This window comes from Panthera tigris, chromosome X, assembly GCF_018350195.1.
Source record: "Panthera tigris isolate Pti1 chromosome X, P.tigris_Pti1_mat1.1, whole genome shotgun sequence".
Taxonomy (NCBI): Eukaryota; Metazoa; Chordata; class Mammalia; order Carnivora; family Felidae; genus Panthera; species Panthera tigris.
This window is the reverse complement of record NC_056677.1, coordinates 106,877,372-106,895,226: the sequence shown is the minus strand read 5'-3', so window position 1 is coordinate 106,895,226 and position 17,855 is coordinate 106,877,372. Positions and strand designations below refer to the sequence as shown.

Below are 17,855 nucleotides of genomic sequence, written 5' to 3'. Positions count from 1 at the left end.
ATACCAAGTCCTAGGAAGAAGGGCCACAGCGACCTTTCAGGTGATCAGCTCGACTTCATGCAGGGGTGGAGGGCAGCTCAAGGTTCAGAGCACTCTACATCTGTCACCTTTGGTGGCGCAAGCCCTGGTGCCGGTCTGTTCATCCGAACAGGAGGTCCCAAAGAGACCTCAGCTACTAGGTGAACTCCCGGCCCGACCCCCGACCCGAGGAGGCAAGGAGGTCCCCAGACGCCCTCCTCTCCGCAGGCACGCACTGTATGAGGTGGATAATTGCAAAAGAATACTTCAGTGGGAGTTTTGCCCAAGGTAACAAGCATGCAACTCCCCGAGGGCATTCCATGTGCGCCCCAGAAAAGCGCCGAGTGGCCGGTCTGGGATAGCAGCGCAGAGGTCTCCCGGGGACTCTCGCCCGCCACCCTTTCACAGCTGACCCACTGAGTCCTCCCGGAGCCGCCCTCGCTCGCCTGATGGGACGGGAGGAAGGGGGGGGGGGTGGGGAGGGAACAGGAAAGAAGAGATTGAGGGGGAAGTTTCAAGGGGTGTGCCCGGGAGCGGGGAGGATTCTCGTGAGTCAGCCGAGCTGCTGGAGTGTGACTTCATTGCTTCCCGAGAAGAGGCGCCCGGGGCAGGAGGCCGCTCAGAGTGCAACAGGAGTAGAAGGTCGGAGTCCCTGGCCCCCTGCGCGGGGCAGGACAGGGACAGAGCTCGGGGCTGGCCAGGTTGCTTGGGGCTGGGGCGGAGAGGGAGACCGCGCGCGGGCCAGGAAAGCTCAGGGCAGAGGAGCCGACCTCTCCTCTTCTCTTCTTCCTCCGGCTGGGACGCAAGTTCCCGCCGCCCGAGACGCCGCGCGGCGCGCGTTCCGCCTGCAGGTGGCGCTGCAGAGGCGCCCTGGGCGCACTGCTGGGGGTTGGGGGTGGAGCTCTGCCCCAGCGGAGAATCTGGGGTTTGGAAGGCGCGCGTGCCCAGAAGGGGCGGGAGCGGGGGGGGGGGGGGGGGGGGAGGGGGCGAGGGAAAGGCGGGAGGGGCCGCCAGAACCTCCACGCCGCTTCCCGCCCCGCTCTCCCACCCGAGTGGCGGGAGAGGCAGATTTGACCTGCTGTGGTAGCGCCACAGCGTGGGGCTGGCTCCTGCGTGCTTCTTAATAATCCCTTCGGCCACTTCCCGGGCCCCGCAGAGCTTCGGGCGGCTCACCTTCAGCAAAGGGATTGTGGTTTAGGGGCCGGCTTTCCTCTCCGGGGATGGCGCTCTTGACCCGCGGGCAGTAGAATGGAAACTTTGAGTCGCGTCTCGCGCGTTGGGGGTGGGTTTCCCTGAACAGCCACTCTCTAGCCTGGCTCCCCTGAGACCCAGAATGCTTCGCCTGCACAGGGATAGACCCGGGCTAGGGTTGGGGCGCAATCTGGGACCTAGGCTCAGCCTAGGTGAGGGTCAGGAGCTGAGCTTTGGGCTGGATGTAGGGCGATGGTTAGGGATTCTGCGCTCCACAATCCGGTTTTTGGCAGCAGTATAAGAAACAAACAAACAAACAAACAAAACTAAGAGGCCCATCTGGGGCTCAAACTTGCAACCTTATTTTCAGGAGATAAAGCCCTGTATTCTACTTTCTTGCAAGGCCCTGAGCTCTAGAAGTCATGATGCTGCTAACCTTCCCATGTTGGTTCATGGTTATGTGGTGGCTCTTTAGTTAGCATATTGAGAGTATCAAAGCACAAAAATAACCTGTGGCCAGACACCTTTAGGCTGACAAAAAAAAAAAAAAAAAAAAAAAGCTGTTGGGGGCTCCAGCCTCATCCTTTCCAGAGGCTCCAGTGGCTATTCCCATGATACAACTTTACATATAACTATATGGCTACATTGTGTCTCCCGTGCATGAGCATAAAAGCTATGCTCTGGGGGGCTAGTGTTTTTTGGGGGGGCCTCTTCTCCTCTATCAGTCAGTCCACCTCCCCTGCTTTCAGGATGTCCAAAGCCACCTGAGAAAGTTATCCTTAGGATTTTCCATAAAGAAGAGGAAAGGGGTTTAAAAGAAAAAAAAAACGAAGGATCCTAAACGTTTCACTGTGTTTCACTGTGTGCCAGGAGAAATACCGTCTGTCTCCCGCCCAGACCTCAGAGCCCGGGCCTCCTTCCTACAGGGCGGTGCCCAGCTATTCCTGGAAACCCCCTCCTTTCTACTAACCCCTTCCCCAAGGTGTCTCCTCCCAGAGCACGACCTAGGAAAAGTATCCTACTGTCAAACCTGATGTCTCTGTCCTCTTTCTGTCCCTAACCTGACCTGCCACAGTCCTCAGCCTCCCCTTTTTCCCTTGATGCCCTCGTGCTGTCTTCTCCTCCCAGAACAGGGCCCGAGCTGTGACCTCTCCTTCAAAGCCTGGCTCTGCACCTCACTAGGAGACTGGGAGAGGATCTGATATACTAATTAGTGTTAATGTGATAATGGGAGTTAATGGGGTCACGTGGTAACCACAGGCCAATTTCTAGCCCGGCCTCACTGCCTCAACCCCAAGTCGAGGCAGTGGGGATGGGAATTTCAGGCTGACTAATCTCCACAGCCCGCTGGAGGGGGCGGGGGAATGGGAGGAACCGAAGCCCCAGGACGATCCCAGAGTACTGGTGCCTCGGTTTCAGTTTCATCCTTGGCTGACACTTTCCTCCGACGAGTGGAATTGCTTTGGTTTTCCTCCAGCCCCTCTCCCCTCCCTGGCTACCCCCCTTTTGGATTGCTAGCTTCCCTCGGCCAGCCCTTCACTTCGTGAGGGGAGAGATGGGAAGATAATTTGGCAGTGACGAAGAAAAAAATGTACACGTAGACACCCTCAGACGCACAGGCTCACATACCATGCTGCCTTGCAGACACACACACATGCGCATGCCCTCCACAAACACACTCGCACACATGAGGGGACTCCCTACTCACATCTGGGAGTCAAGCTCACACGCATGCACACACAAACACACACACAACCCTCCTCCCCGCCATGGTTACACCCTCACTCACATCTGAAATACCCTCACGGACACACACAAGGCCCTACAGAGGCCCATCCCACACACAGACCCACACACACACTCTCACACACAAACCAGCAGCAGCAGCCGAGCTGGATGCCTTCCTCAAAAGAGGGCTGGAAAGTTTGTTTGCTGCCAGCGAAGGGGCCTAGACATTCCGTGAAATGACTCATACTGCACCTTTACAGACATTAAATGTTGTATTTTTCTGGATGAAACAACAACCCTCGACCCCTGTTGTGATGGCAGAATGGGGAAACTGAGTGGCTGCACTCCTTTTGGGTCTCTGTCTAGTGCACATCTCTGGCTTGTCCTTGCCTCCCTGGGGAATGGGGCAATCCTGAAAGAGCAGAATCATCTACCTCCTGACACAGACCTCAGCCCAGCACCGCGCCTTGGCAGGATGTGAAGTGGGTGAAATTCAGGCTAACAAGCCCCCCTCACAGTCTTTCCCCACTACTCCATCCCCAGACTCGAGGATCTGGAGTCAGGCTTGGTACCCCCACGCTGGTGACCCAGCCTGAGCCCTTCCTGATCTCTCCTTTCATTCCAGCACCCCTCCCCACCTCCCCTTACTCCAGTAAGGGTCTGTCCTTACTGCCACCTCTGAACACAACTCCAGGGGGTGCCATTCACCATGTAGGTACATAGCGCCCCCTGAAATGTGACTGGAGCCTCCTCCACTGCCCTGAGCCTCCTCTCCACCTCTCCACCTGAGAAGGGAACACCTAGCTTAGTGGCTTCATGCTCCCTGTCCCCCAGTACATTCAAGGAGCCCCAGAAATCACTTGGCACCTCCTCCAGGAAGACCTCTATATGTCGACATCTCTCTGCCCCCCCATCCCAATCTCTGCCCCCAAACAGCACCCCCTTGGGCCAAGGCCCCCTTAGACCCACTCATTTTTTCCTGCAGGCCATGAGGGGAGATGCCTTTGGGGTGTCGCTTGGCATCTGCGCAGGGCCGCAGAGCACAGTGAGGCTGCCAGCCACACAAGATGACACATCAGAGGTTGAGGAGTTAACTCTAGTTCCACTGGATCGTGGCCTCAACACTCTGGATGCTGCGCTGCCTCTGATAGGTGCCCCAGAGTAGGTGCCTGCCCTTGGCCCTGGTCCCAGGGACTTTTCCATGGCTCCAAGATAGGGGCTAAGGGCCAGTAGGATTAGACTTCAGCGGACTTGCTCTCATTTGCTGAACTCTGCTTGAAGCCACTTCTTCCTTCTTTTTGGCAAATGAACCAAAGGATTGAGTCTCTCCTCCTCCTCCCACCTCAGAAATCTCCCACCAACCCAGAGGCCTGGCCTGAAGGGCACTAAATCTGTTTCCCAAATACTAGGCCCACTCCCGGCAGTGTATATGGTGGGGACAGCGCCTCCCAGGAGCCACTGCACTGAGTATGGACATAAGGAGCAGTGATTCAAGGCTGTAGCACTTGCTATGTGAGGCTGTCATCTCACTCCACTGGACCCTTGAACTGCTCACCAGCCCTCCAAGAGGTGAAGCCCAGAGGTCCTCTGAAGTTTTGTAGGGGATATTCTGGTGCCTGAGCCTGTCACAGCAAAGGCCTAGAGTGGAACTGTGTAACTCTCCATTTTAATGAGAGCAACTTGGGGTGGGGGGACCAAGTGGTTTTCCAAGATCCCCAGACAAGGAAGGTGGCTGGCCAGATGAAAGTCATGATCTGAGAAGTTGTTCCCAATGAAATCTTCCCATCTGCATGCCTTTTCTTTGGCCTGGGCACACCCCCCCCCCCACCCCGTAGTCCCCAGTATGGACATGGGCAAGAGACCACCATCTGGATAAGGAGCAGTTTGGTATATAACCTACCTCAAGGAATTCTTATATTGCAGCTATCCAACAATCTTTTTTGAAGTTTATTTATTTTGAGAGACAGACAGACAGAGAGAGAAGGGAGGGAGGGGCAGAGAGAGAGGGAAAGAGAATTCCAAGCAGGTTCCACACTGTCAACGCAGGCTGGATCGCACAAACTGAACTGTGAGACCATGACCTGAGCTGAAACCAAGAATCAGGTGCTCAACCAACTGAGCCACTCAGGCGTCCCCTGAATAATCTTTTTATTTAAAATTTTTTTTAAATGTTAGCTTCCTTCTGTTTTTTTTTTAAAGTTTATTTATTTATTTTGAGAGAGGGAGAATGAACATGAGCGAGGGGAGGGGCAGAGAGAGAGGGAGAAAGAGAATCCCAAGCAGACTCCACTTGGTCAGCACAGAGCCCAACGTAGGGCTCAATCTGACAAACCTGGGGATTGTGGCCTGAGCCAAAACCAGCAGTTGGACACTTAATGGATGGAGCCACCCAAGACCCCCCTCCCACAATCTTTTTAGAATACTCATTATGATGGCCAGCCACAACCTGGGATGTAGAAATTTCTGTCTGTCATTTGGAGCTTTCTAGGGCCTCATCACATAAACCCAATGGAGGCAAATCTGGTGTTATTGAACATATCAACAGAGGAATGATTGTTGGCTGTTTAGAAAGGATTATAGGGGGCTTCTCAGCTTTACAGGTGGGAGGATTTCTTTTAAACTATAACTTCTCTCCTGGCTTTTGAGTATGCTTCTCATTCTGAAAGTCTGATTGATGGGTGACTTTTCTAGCTTGTATCTGTGGTGGAAAGTAAGGGCCATGGATGGCTACAGTAAGTGTGGCACTGTGGTATTTTGTTCTAGCCACAGGTTTGAATAGAATTTGTTGAGGCCAAGGGGTTAAGAGGGGGGGAAGCAACCAGTCACTTTGTCTCTAAAGAACCTGGGTTATTTGCAGGAGAACATAGGCACTGCTTGAAAGAGGGGAGAAAGAGAACCTGAGAAAGTTGCCAAGGTGGGAAGGCAAGTTGAATACTGGAATGGCGAGCTGGCCCTGCACAGGCTGTGGGCAGCCAGGAGGCCCTCCACTCTTGGAAGGATCCATGTTCTGAGGCTCGAGAGGACTGAATCGGAGTTGGAGGGGTGGGGGTGGGGGACGGGCTGGAAGGAGAAAGACTGAGAGTGCACACTGGATGGTGCAGTCTGGGCATCCATGGGCAACTCGAGAAGGGGAATTCCTGCCAAGTCAGGGAATGAGACACTGGCAGAGACAGCATGGCTGTCATCAGGAGTAGTGATCTCAGTCGGCTGGTCCCTCCTGGCTGGGGCTCACCCAATGGGTAAATGGAAGAGTGGGGAGCCAGGTGGGGAAGGGCTGGCAGTCTGGGGAGCAGCAAAGTCATTGGGAAGGGCAGCCTGGTTGACCTGGAGCCATGGAGCCAGGAAAGTCACTCGTGTGGCCCATGGCTCCCCAAGGCGAGGTCAGCACAAGATATTCGTCAAGGGGGGGTGGGGTTTGCTTTGGCTGCAACTCCCAGATTACAGGGCTGTGGTTAGTTCCGAGTGGCTGGGGAAGGTGGGAACTTACGGGATTCCCACTAATGGGCTCCAGGTCACTGGCAGGTATTAGGACCAGTCACTGTTAGTTGGTTGGCACAGTGCTTGACCTCTTTCCCCGCCCTTCCCAAGAGGAAGACCTCTCCTCTGGCTTTGCCATGCCTCGAAGCTTCAGATTTGGTTTAAACAACAAACATTTATAGGAGGGATCTCACCATTCGTCCTCAGCAGCTTCTGGCCTGGACCGATCAGACTCTCCTGAGAGCTGGGTTAGAAAAGTGCAGTGAGGATGAGGATGATGCTGAAGGTAGCTAACATTTATTGAGGGGTTACTAGACACCAGGCACTGCCATAGACGTGGGTTATGTTATTCAGTCGTCACTACAGCCTTTTGATGTAGGTTCTTATTATCCCCAACTTAAAAATAAGGAAAGTGAAGCTCAGGGAGTTTAAGTGACTTGCCCAAAGACACATAGCTGATAAATGGTGCAGTTGGAATAGGAACTCAGGCCTGTCTGATGTTAGAGACCACTGAACTCTTAGCAAAATGGAAAGGTATGTGTGTTTGTGTCCACTGGTGAGTTTCAAAGTCAAGATAAAGGGGGTTTAGGGATAGGTGGGACCTACCATGACTTCGACCTCGAGAAGGGAGCCTCACAGACCAGAGACCAGCAGACAATGATGTGGCTCCAGGATCTGGAATCCCCCCGGGGAAAGCATGCCCACTTAGAAAAGAAAAAAAGTGGGAATCTGCTCTTGGTGCTTATTTCAGGGACTTGGCTATATAGGTAGCCAAGAGATCTCGAGGGCCAGTGCCCCAGTCCAGTCCCTAGGTTTTTCCCTGGAAACCTGTAATCTGCAGCTGCCTTCACCACCATCATCCACCACCACTCATGTCCCCAAGTCCTGTGCCAGGGACCATCCTTTCCCAAGGCTGGGGAAGCAGGCAGATGCTGGTGGTTGGGCAGGTCCCTGAACTTCAGGCCCTTTGGCCACCCCTGCCCCACAGAAAGCCGTTGTCCTCTGGGGCCCCTTCAGCTTTCCTGCTTTCTGCCAAGGAACTTCAAAGGCTGAGGCTTGGGTGCACCCGTCCTCCAGACCATGTAGAGCCATAAGAAGTGACAATTTCCAGCCATTTCCCTCCTAGAGCCTCTTAGTTGTGGGACCAGATGGGGGGTGGGGGCTTTTATGGTTGCTGAGGCAGGTCAGAGGAGAGGGTAAGGGGGAGATAGAATGGGAGCCTGGGGTTCAAGTGGTTGCCTCAAACAGGGCAGCTTGGCTTTGGAGAGAAGGGGAGCCTGAACTTTTTCCCAGCACCCCAGCACTGCCTGCCTTTGCACCTGTTGTGTCAGCCCTACTCTCCCCACCCAGCCCTTCCCCTGTTTCATGTCTGCCTGGTCTCCCCCACTAGGAGCCCTAGGCTCGACTTCCCTAAGAAGTCCCCCAAACTCTCCAGTCACCCCAAGCGCACGATGATGCATTTGGCCCGGGATCCTGCGGTGTTTGGCATATAGCTCTCAAACTGTATCCTCTGGGCATCTCCTTGTCTCACCCACGCGCTCCGCCCGCCCTCCCGCCAGGTCCGCACACAGCAGGCGCTCAATAATCTGGAGTGCAAGCGTATGGGCCAAAGGCGTCAAGCGAGTGGTGTGTGCAGGCCGCGAGGGGCCTGAACATAAACACCCGGGGTCCCCTGGGAATAGATTTCTCTCACGGGCATTGTGTGGGGGGCTCTCACCGGGAAGGGCCCCGACAGGGATAGGTGAGCCCCGCACCCGCCATGCGCTAGCCGACCTAGGGGCACTGGCCAAGGCAGGGGCGGGCAATACGGGCTCTGCAGGGGCCCTGCTCTCGCGGTCCCCGGGGGCGAGCGAGCCGCTAGGGGAAGGAGAGGCCGCGCGGGCCCCTGGCACGGCTCCCCCTGCCGTGCTGGCGACCGCGGCGGGCCGGGAGTGGAGGGGCGCTGTTTCCACCAAGACGCCTCGTCCCTCCCTCGCTCCCTCACCCACCCCGCCCGCCCGCGGTCCCTCCCGTCGGTCCCTCCCTCCGGCTCTTCCCTCCCTCCCGCCCTGCCTCCTCCGCGCCCGCCCCAGCCGCCGCCTGCGGGGACGTGTGTGTTTCTAGTGCAATTTCCCCTTTCGCTCGGGTGTCTCAGTGCAGGTCTCCGCCGGCTCGCGCCCCCTCCCCGGGCGCCCCCGCTGCCCCCTCCCTCGGCCTGGCCCTCCCCGGCGGCCACCCAGCTCCCCCCCGCACTCCACCCCGCCCCCCGGAGTCGTTTTATCAGGGGCGCCGGCGTCTCACCTGGTATTTGCATCTCGCCCTCCAACTTGCCATTGGCGGCGCGACGTGTGGGAGAGCCCTGTGCCTCGCCCGCCCGGACCAGCCTGCCCCGGCGCCGAGGTGAGTCACGGGCGCGGGGCCGCGGGGGCAGGCGGGCAGGGAGGAAAGAGGGAGGGAAGGAGGGAGGGGGACGGTGGCCCCGGCGGCCGCGGGGACCGACCGGGCGCCGCGCTCAACTTCCACTTCTCCTTTCGCCGGCGCCGAGGTCCCGGCGCCACCGGCCCGGCTGGCTTCTGAGAGGAGAAGGCGAGCTGGCGGGGGTGGGGACCCTCCTCTGGGCCCCCGGAGCGGGGAGGGGACCATAGCGACCGATCCCAGCCCGGCTACCGAGCCCACTCGGCCTCAGGTACGTCGATGGCGCCAGTTCTTCGAGCCATCGGGGACCTCGAAAAGTTTGCCCGAGGGGGCGGGATCGGGGGCGCTGGGGCCCCTGCGTGTAGAGTTGGGGGCCCAGGGAATGGTGGGAGAGCCCTGGCGTGTTGAGTCTCGCCCTTGCCTCGCCCCACCGCGTGTGTGTTGGGGAACCCGGGCTTCTGAGCCGGGGTTAGAAACGGAATCGAATTCCCCAGTCAGGGCGGGGGGCCGGTTTTCCGGCGGCCGGGGGGCCAGTTTTCCCGCGACCCGGGCAGCCCGGGTTCCCTGACAAGGCCGATCGAGACAGCAGCCCCCCAAAAGCTCGAGGCTCGAGGGCGGGAGGTCAGACCGCACAGTGGCTAGGCTGCCAGATTGATCGGCAGCCGGCCCCTGGGGCCTCTGGGGCCAGGCGCCTTAGAGTAACACACACACACACACACACACACACACACACACACACACACACACCTATGACTTGGATAATTGGATCGCCAAAATAGAGACCTCTTGGCAGAGACCAGTTTCCGTGTGAGCAAGCCGCCAGCCCTCCCGCTCCCGCGTTCCCGCTCTCCCGGTTTCTCCCGCCTCTGTGTTCCTTCCTCTTCTGCCGGCAAGGGGATTGAGCAGATACACAGCGTGGGGTGCCATACCGGCAAGCGCCTTGCTTTGGGGAACTAATGAGGCGGTAGCCGCTTTATGAATTTCTGGTCCCTCCACCGCACCATAACTCTGCTGCCATTTCCTCATGACTGCGTGTAGGGACATGGCCTTCCTCACCAGAGTCACCTTCTGACCCCTTGGTACCTCAGCTCAGCCAGGTTCTCCCTGGCTCCCCCCACCCAACACCCCAGCCATGGGATTTGATGGCAGTTTGAGTCCTGCCCCTCATCCCTGTACCCCAGATAGAGGCCTGTCTGGTCCTGCAGCTTCTTCTGGTTAATGTTTGACAGTTCATTGTAGCTAATCATTTTAATTAGCTCTTAAAGTGGGGAGGAACAGTTAACCTTGGACTTCTTGATTTTGGCCTGGTGGGGCCTCAAATGGGAGGAGTGCTAGGGAGGTGGGGAGGTAGGAGCGGAAGTGAGGTCACCACCCCAGGGCCTGAGCCACCACTGCTTGGCCCCAGCAGCTGGTGGGCACGCCCATCGGGCACTCACCCCCTGCAAGCTGACCCCTAGCCTGAGTGCCAGGTTGGACAGGGTTGAAGGGAACAGATCTAGCTCTCCCCTTTGGGGAGACAGGACACTTTGGCACTAAAAATGCCTAGGGAACACGTATGCCCGGCAAGAATGCAAATCCCTCCACGCAGTTACATGGTTATAGCAGTTAGTTACATGGTTATAAGGCGCTTTCTCAACCATTGATTCAGTGGACCCAGAGCAGGAACAGCTTAGTGGGGGAGCTGTCTTGAGTTAAGTGAAGGACTTAACTATCTTGGAGGACTTGTGTGGGGAAGAGGCTGCCTTGCATGTGGGTTATTTCTGGGGCTGGGTTCGATTCAAAACCTGGGATGTTTGGGGGGGGGAGGTGGTGTTGAGCAGGCTCCATGTTGCCACCCTCACCCAGCCTCTAGCTGTGAGCCGAAGGAGTGGCTTGTTTGCAACTATGTCTGGCATTCCTCCCACTGCTACACTGTTTGCTCGGTGGTTGCTCAGGAACTGGTGCCCACCCTGGACAAGCTGGGGGCCTGAAATCCACTCTCCCCCTGCCTAGTGCTAAGTGGTGGCTCAGTGGCTTCTGTCTTCTCTAAATTGGGATCTAAACATGAGGGTGCTGTGGTCTGTCATTCATAGGCCTGATTGATAGAATATCCAATATGTCCCAAGCCTGCAAAATTCAGGGCTTTTGTCTCTGAAGAGGCCCAGCCAGGCGCAGGCTGATGGGATTGCTTTCCCAGGGAAATCCCTGCTCCTAAGCTTGGCCTTGGGCCTTGCCCCTCCCCACCCCGCAGCCCCCAACTTTCTCATTTTATCTTCCATCCCTAGAGCCAGACTGTCTGGGTCTAAAACCCAGCTTTGGGGGCGCCTGGCTGGCTCTGCTGGTTAAGTGTCTGACTTTAGCTCAGGTCATGATCTCGTGGTTTTCATGAGTTAAAGCCCTGTGTTGGGCTCTATTCTGCACTGGTGGTGCGGAGCCTGCTTGGGACTCTCTTTCTCTCTGCCCCTTCCGCGCTTGCGTGCGCTCTCTCTCTCTCCCTCTCTCTCAAAATAAGTAAATAAACTTAAAATAAATAAATAAATAAATAAATAAATAAATAAATAAAACCCAGCTTTGTTATTTACTAGCTACGCGATCCCAATCAATTGTATGCCTCTGTTTCCTCATCTTTCAAATGAGCCCTACTTCATAAGGATGCTCTGAAGATCAAGTACATCAATACACATAAGCTGCTTATTAGAACAGCATATGGCACATAGTGAGCATGAATTAGCATTATGGTGTTTTCTAATACAGTGCCTAAAACTGAGACTCCACTCAGCAAACATTTGCGGAGAGCCAGTCATGGTAGCAGGCATCAGTGAAGTGGCAGTGAGGAAAATATGGAGGTGAAGAAGACACCACATGCCTTCCAGGATTGTGTATACCTTCTGCTGCAGGCCGGAGTTGGGATGTGGGGTGTGGGGTGTGAGAGGGAGCCAGGGAGAGTGGCTAGCTCATCTATACAAGTACGCATAATCCAAAGCCAGCCTCGAATATCTGAGCTAGTGTGAGGAGCCAGGCGCCCCAGACTTGGAGGCTTCTCCTTGCCAGGGAACCCTGGCTGGGTTCTGGTCTGGATGCATCACCTGAATTGCCTTGGGATTTGGATGAATGATGGGGCAAGGGAGACCTGCTTCCTTCATGGGCTGCAGGTGTTGAGCATTCAGTGGCCTGATTTGTTGGGTTCCAGGGCAGGATGGCATTACTTAGGGCCACCCCAAACACCCCTCTAGTCCCCTGCCATGCACCCCCCAGAGATCTCCTGCTGAGCTGGGAAGGGCCTCCAGCAGCCTTCTGTCCTCAAGCTTGGGCCTGACCCCAACCTGGGCTTGGTTATCTCTCCAGGATTTCTAAGCTGCAAAGAGGTTTCTGGCTTCGCTGCCAATTTATTTCCTTTGTGGTTCTCAGACTGAAAACTAGTTCTGCAGGGGAGAAAGGAAACTCATCCGAGGTACCCAGAATCCTATGGGCGCTTTCCTAGAGGTCAGAGGCTTTTCTCATCAACACCAACCCGCCTGAAAATCTCTGGCTGCTGAGCCTCACATGGTCTGTAATAGTGGCCACACCAGTAATGCCCTATAGCTCAGGCCCCGGCGCTGGTTGCCAAGGAACTGCTGGTCGGGGTGCTCGTGAGGGTTCTGACCTCATAGGGGCTGCCGAGTTTCAATTCAACAGCCATTTATTAACACGTACTGTGTGCCCAACCTGTGCTAGGCACTGTGGAGGAGACAGCAGAGGAGGTGGTGGTGTAAAGATGACTAAGACGCTGAAATGATCAGAGGCGAGGACAAGTAGCCTGGACCGCGACTGGTCAGGTGCTAATTGTGCTCCTCAGAGCAGGGGCCAGAGGCGGCCAGAGCTCTGAGGTCGGCAGTTGGAGGGGGGAGGGAAGGCTTTGTGAGGTCCGAGGCTCAAATCCAGCTAGACCTTGAAGCAGGAGGGGTCGGCGTGGGGGAGATTTGGCTGGGCAGAAAAGGGAGAAAAGACGCCTTTCTCTGTCTCCCCTGGCCAACAGACTGACCTTCGAAGTCTGGATAATTGTTTGGCAAATGCATGTCACACAAAAGACCAGGTCAGGGGGTGTGGGTGGCTCGGAGCAAACCTCTGATCTCCCCTCCAAGAAGAGATAGAAAGTGGCCGACCCAGACTGGGAGCCCAGCGTGTACTGATAAGACACAAAGGGTAGGCAGGCTTCCTTGCCACCCAACCTGAAGGGATTTTGTTGTGAGCTACCCCACCCCCACCAACACACACACACACACACACACACACACACACACACACACTCACACACACACACACCCTGGGGAAAAGAGGGGAAGAGAGGTAGAAGGCACCAAATGCACGGGAAGATTGACACACCAGTAGTGTTCACAGCAGGCTTGGCCTGGTTGGGTCCCACCTTTCCCAGGAGTTCTGGGATTTCTCTGGAAGCCTGGAGGTTCAGGTGGAAGACAGAGATTTTCATTTCCTCAGCCAGCTTGGGAACCGAAGAGTCTAGAGAGTCCCACAGGTTTCTGCCCAGACCATGCAGACAAGGGCAAGGACTAGCCATATATTTGTTCTGCTGCTTCTGTGTCTCCCATCGGTGAGTGTAGAGAGGAACTTGGCTCTTGTTGGGTTTAACTGGAGAAAAACACCCAGACACACACATCCCCCCTCCCCCGCATCATTTTTTTCTCTGTCACTGCCCTCTTTCCCTGCCCCCTCCCAGCACATGGCAACACCACAGGGACACACCAGAGTGCCCTGAGTTCTTGGCTGGGAAATCATGTTCTAAGGTGAGTTTCTTGGCAGAGACTCCAGCCTTCTATCAGAGGAGAAGGAGGCTCAGGGAAAGGTGTTTCATGCAGGAGGGTCTGTAAGGGCAAGTACTGGAACGTTTCTTGAACCAACAAGAAGAAAGAGGTTAAGCAGCCTGCCTGGGTTGAGCAAGCTTTGCCTTAGGTTCCCACCTTCTTGATGGACCATTTTATTGTCCCAGTGCTGGTACTTCCTGCTTCTCAGTTCACCTGCCCTTCCAGAAGCTTCCTTTCTTCTTCCAGGCTAACCCAATGTACTTCCAGTGAAGCGTGTCGTCTAGAAGGGGGAAGAGCACAGGCTCTCTGTGTCCATATTCCAGACCTGCCACTTACTGACTGTGTGAGTTTGGGCTAGTCACTTAACCACTCTGGGTCCTGGTGCCCACCTGCCAGGGTTAGAATGTGGATTAAATGAGATAAGGCATGTGAAGTGCTCAGCATGGTGTCTGGCCCATAGTTCCTGCCCAATAGGATAGGTGTTAGCTGCTATTATTCCTGTGGCTGATGCTGTGCTTGTTGTCACTTACCCCTTCACACACCCTTGACTCTGCCAACTCCAGGGATCCATCGCTTCTCTGGCAGTACTGGCAGGGCCTGCCATACCCATTCCTAAAACTGAGATGGAGATTTCCCGTATCTTTCTGCTAACCCTTTGTTAGCTCTGCCATCACACTGGAGAAGGAGGGGATACGGAAGAAGACGTGTGTGTGCAACATACAGTCTTTCCATGTGGCGGTCGGTAGTGCTGTGAAGAGCAAAAAGCAAGTCTTTAGTGTCTTTATTCACATTGCCATCTTTATCTCTTTGCCACTTTCATCTTGAGTATCATTGGCTGTGGGAATAAGAGTTAAGTTAGTTCCTCTGAGAGAAGGCCTCATATTCCATCCCTGGCAAGTATTTAGCAACCATCGGTTTGTTATTATTACCCTGCTGAGTGATGAATTCTGGGAGCCAACTGGCCAACCGCTGCTCACTTTCTCCCTCCTTTTACTAGAATTAGATTATGCATCCATTTGGGGCTAATGCCCAGAGGCCTTGGGTTGGAGCTGGGGCACTGCCTTTGCCCAGAAGAATTCCCAGGGTGCTGAGTGCCATCTCCATTCCAGAGGCCTCCCAGAAAGTACCTTGGAGGTTCCATCTGCTATTAAGTGGATCGTGTTTGCCCAGGATAAATTAGACCACCCATGGACCACTCCTGAGCCACTTACTCAGTGCCTTTGTCTCCACCCCTCAGGTTTAGAACTGCTAGGCCTTGGGGGATGGGAGAGTGGGCAATTAGTCTTAACCTCCCCAAATTCCTGATGACCTGATAGCAAGGAGGTACTTAGACATAGATTTAGGAGATAATCAGTCTTTTTTCCCATGTTGCCCCCAGAGGATAAAACAGGCTAGTTCAGCTGTGTTGATTCTGTGAGAATCCATGCCCAGAAAACACCTGTCTGTTACATTAGGTGACCAGTTTCTTGGCGCCACTCTGATCCTAAAAAAACAAAAAAACAAAAAACAAACCCGGGGCGCCTGGGTGGCTCAGTGGGTTAAGCGTCTGACTTCAGCTCAGGTCATGATCTCACAGTCTGTGAGTTCGAGCCCCACATCGGGCTCTGTGCTGACAGCTCAGAGCCTGGAGCCTGCTTTGGATTCTGTGTCTTCCTCTCTCTCTCTCTGCCCCTATCCCTGCTCATGCTCTGTCTCTTTCTCTCTTAAAAATAAATAAATGTTAAAAAAAAATAACCCAAACACAGCAGACCCAGCCCCCTGCTCTGAAGGATCTAAACCCAATTCTAGAACTTTAGTAATACACATGCACTTAGCCCCATAGTGGGCTATTTGCATATTGTAATATGGTTGCCATTGTAATGATAATTAGCACTTCTATCGTTACATCATTACCCTTTTTTTTTAGTGATTAAAGAGCAATTCAAGACCGTGTAGGAGTAAGAGACTTTAGTCTCCCAACAAGTTTGATAATTACAATACAATATTGTTACCTATATTCACTATACTGTGCATTAGAGCTCCAGGGCTTATTTATGACTCATTGTAACAGTTTGCATCTTCTGGAGTTCTATATAAATGGAATCATGTAGCATGTTCTCTCCTTTTGTATGGCTTCTTTCAGTCAGCATGTCCATGTTGTTATATACATAAGTATTTCATTCCTTTTTATTGCTAAATAACATCACATTGTATGGACATACCATACATCGTTTATCTATTCATTGGTCAACAGACATTTGGTGGCTTCCCCTCCCTCCCCACTCCTCGTGTTGGGCTATTACAAACAAAGCTGCTATGAACATCTGTGTACAAATCTTCGTATAGCTGTATATATGTCCTTTTCTCTTGGTTGAATACCTAGGACTGGAATGGCTAGATCATGCAATAGTTGTAGGTTCAACTTCTTAAGAAACTGTCTAACTGTTTTCCAAAGTGGTTGCACCATTTTATACGCCCACCAGCAGTGTATGAGTTCTGGTTGCTCCGCACCCTCACCAACACTTGGCGAGTCTTTTTAATTTTAGCCATTCTAATAGATGTGCAGTGGTATCTCATTGTGGTTTTAATTTGTATTTCCCTAATGATGGATGAGGTTGAACATCTTTTTATATACTTATGTGTCACCAATATATCTTCTTTGGTGACGTATCTGTTTGAATCTTTTGCCCATTTGAAAATTGATTTGTTTTTCGTGTTAGAGTTTTGACAGTTCTTTATACATTCTAGATACAAGACCTTTATCAGATGATGCATGCTTAGTAAAGATTCCCACCCCCCCCCCCACCCCGAGTCCCTGGCTTGCCTTTTCATTCTCTTCACAGCGTCTTTTGAAGAGAATTTTTTTTTAATTTTTATAAAATCTTTTTAATGTTTATTTACTTTTGAAGGAGAGAGATACAGAGTGTGAGCAGGGAGGGGCAGAGTGAGAGAGAGAGAAGGAGGCACAGAATCTAAAGCAGGCTCCAGGCTCCAAGCTATCAGCACAGAGCCCGACATGGGTCTCAAACTCACAAACTGCAAGATCATGACCTGAGCCGAAGTCGGACGCTTAACCGACTGAGCCACCCACACTCCCCAAGAGCAGAAGGTTTTAATATTGATGAAGTCCTACTAATCAATTTTTATTTTTATGGATCATGCTATTGGTGTTGTATCTAAGAACTCTTCACCTAGCCGTAGGTCACATATTTTGTCTTATGTTTTCTTCTATAAGTTCTATAGTTTTAGGTTTTACATTTTGGTCTTTCGATCCATTTTGAGTGAATTTTTCTATGTGGCAAGAGGTTTGAATCCAAATTTATTTTTTCTCTTTTTACATATAGATATCCAATCACTCTAGTACCATTTGTTGAAAAAGCTATTGTTAGGCTACTGCAGCTGTCATTATATATGTAGGCTTATTTCTGGACTCTGTATTCTGTTCCACTGATTGACCTATTTATTTATCTTTACACCAATGCCAATTTTTTTTATTAATTTAACTTTGTAATCATTTTTGACATCATGTAGTGTTAGCCTTCCAACTTTGTTCTTTTTCAAAGTTGTGTTTGCTTATTTTAATTATTTTGCAATTCCATATGAAGTTTAGAATGAGATTGTCAATATCGTTTTCTTTTAACACTTGAATTTACCCTATTTACAGTAATTGTTATAACAGATATGTTTGGTTGTGCTTTTGTGATCTTGTTTTATAACCATGGATGACCCTGATGTAACTGTCATTTAAAAGATGCTTAGGGGTGCCTGGGTGGCTCAGTTGGTTAAGTGTACAACTCTTGATTTCGGCTCAGGTCATGATCTCGTGGCTTGTGAGTTCGAGGCCCATGTTGGGCTCTGCACTGACAGTGCAGAGCCTGCTTGGGATTGTCTCTCTCTGCCCCTCCCTCTCTCTCTCCCTGTCTCTCTCTCAAAATAAGTAGATAAATTTAAAAAAAAAGAAGATGCTTGATCTTTTCATTGATATTCTTCAACTAAAGAGTTCCATAGTTCACAAACTTATGTATTTGCAAAATAGGACTATTTATTTGCCCTTCATTTACAAACCATTTTTGGTGACTGGGCCCATGATTATCTGCTCCATACATCATTTTGTAGATGCCAATCATATTCCTTCTCCACCTTTTCTGTCTGGACAACATAAGGCCTCTTCTAAAAAAAAAACTTGTCTTTGGGGCATGTGGATGGCTCAGTTGGTTAAGCGTCCAACTTCAGCTTAGGTCATGATCTCACAGTTCATGAGCTCAAGCCCCACATTGGGCTTGCTGCTGT

At 52.7% G+C, this 17,855-nt stretch overlaps 1 protein-coding gene across 3 annotated transcripts in view; it reads left to right on the top strand.

Moving 5' to 3' along the window:
• Nucleotides 1-621: 621 nt before the first annotated feature.
• ELF4 (E74 like ETS transcription factor 4) overlaps nucleotides 622-17,855 on the top strand; it is a 49,982-nt gene continuing 32,748 nt past the window's right edge. Inside the window, exon 1 of one of the 3 annotated variants that reach the window (XM_042973824.1) lies at nucleotides 622-660. The gene's annotated coding sequence lies outside the window, so the exon portion shown is untranslated. Of the gene's footprint in view, nucleotides 661-8,613; nucleotides 8,794-8,865; nucleotides 9,080-17,855 lie in introns of those variants that run through there. The other 2 variants (XM_042973820.1, XM_042973821.1) reach the window with 2 other exon arrangements.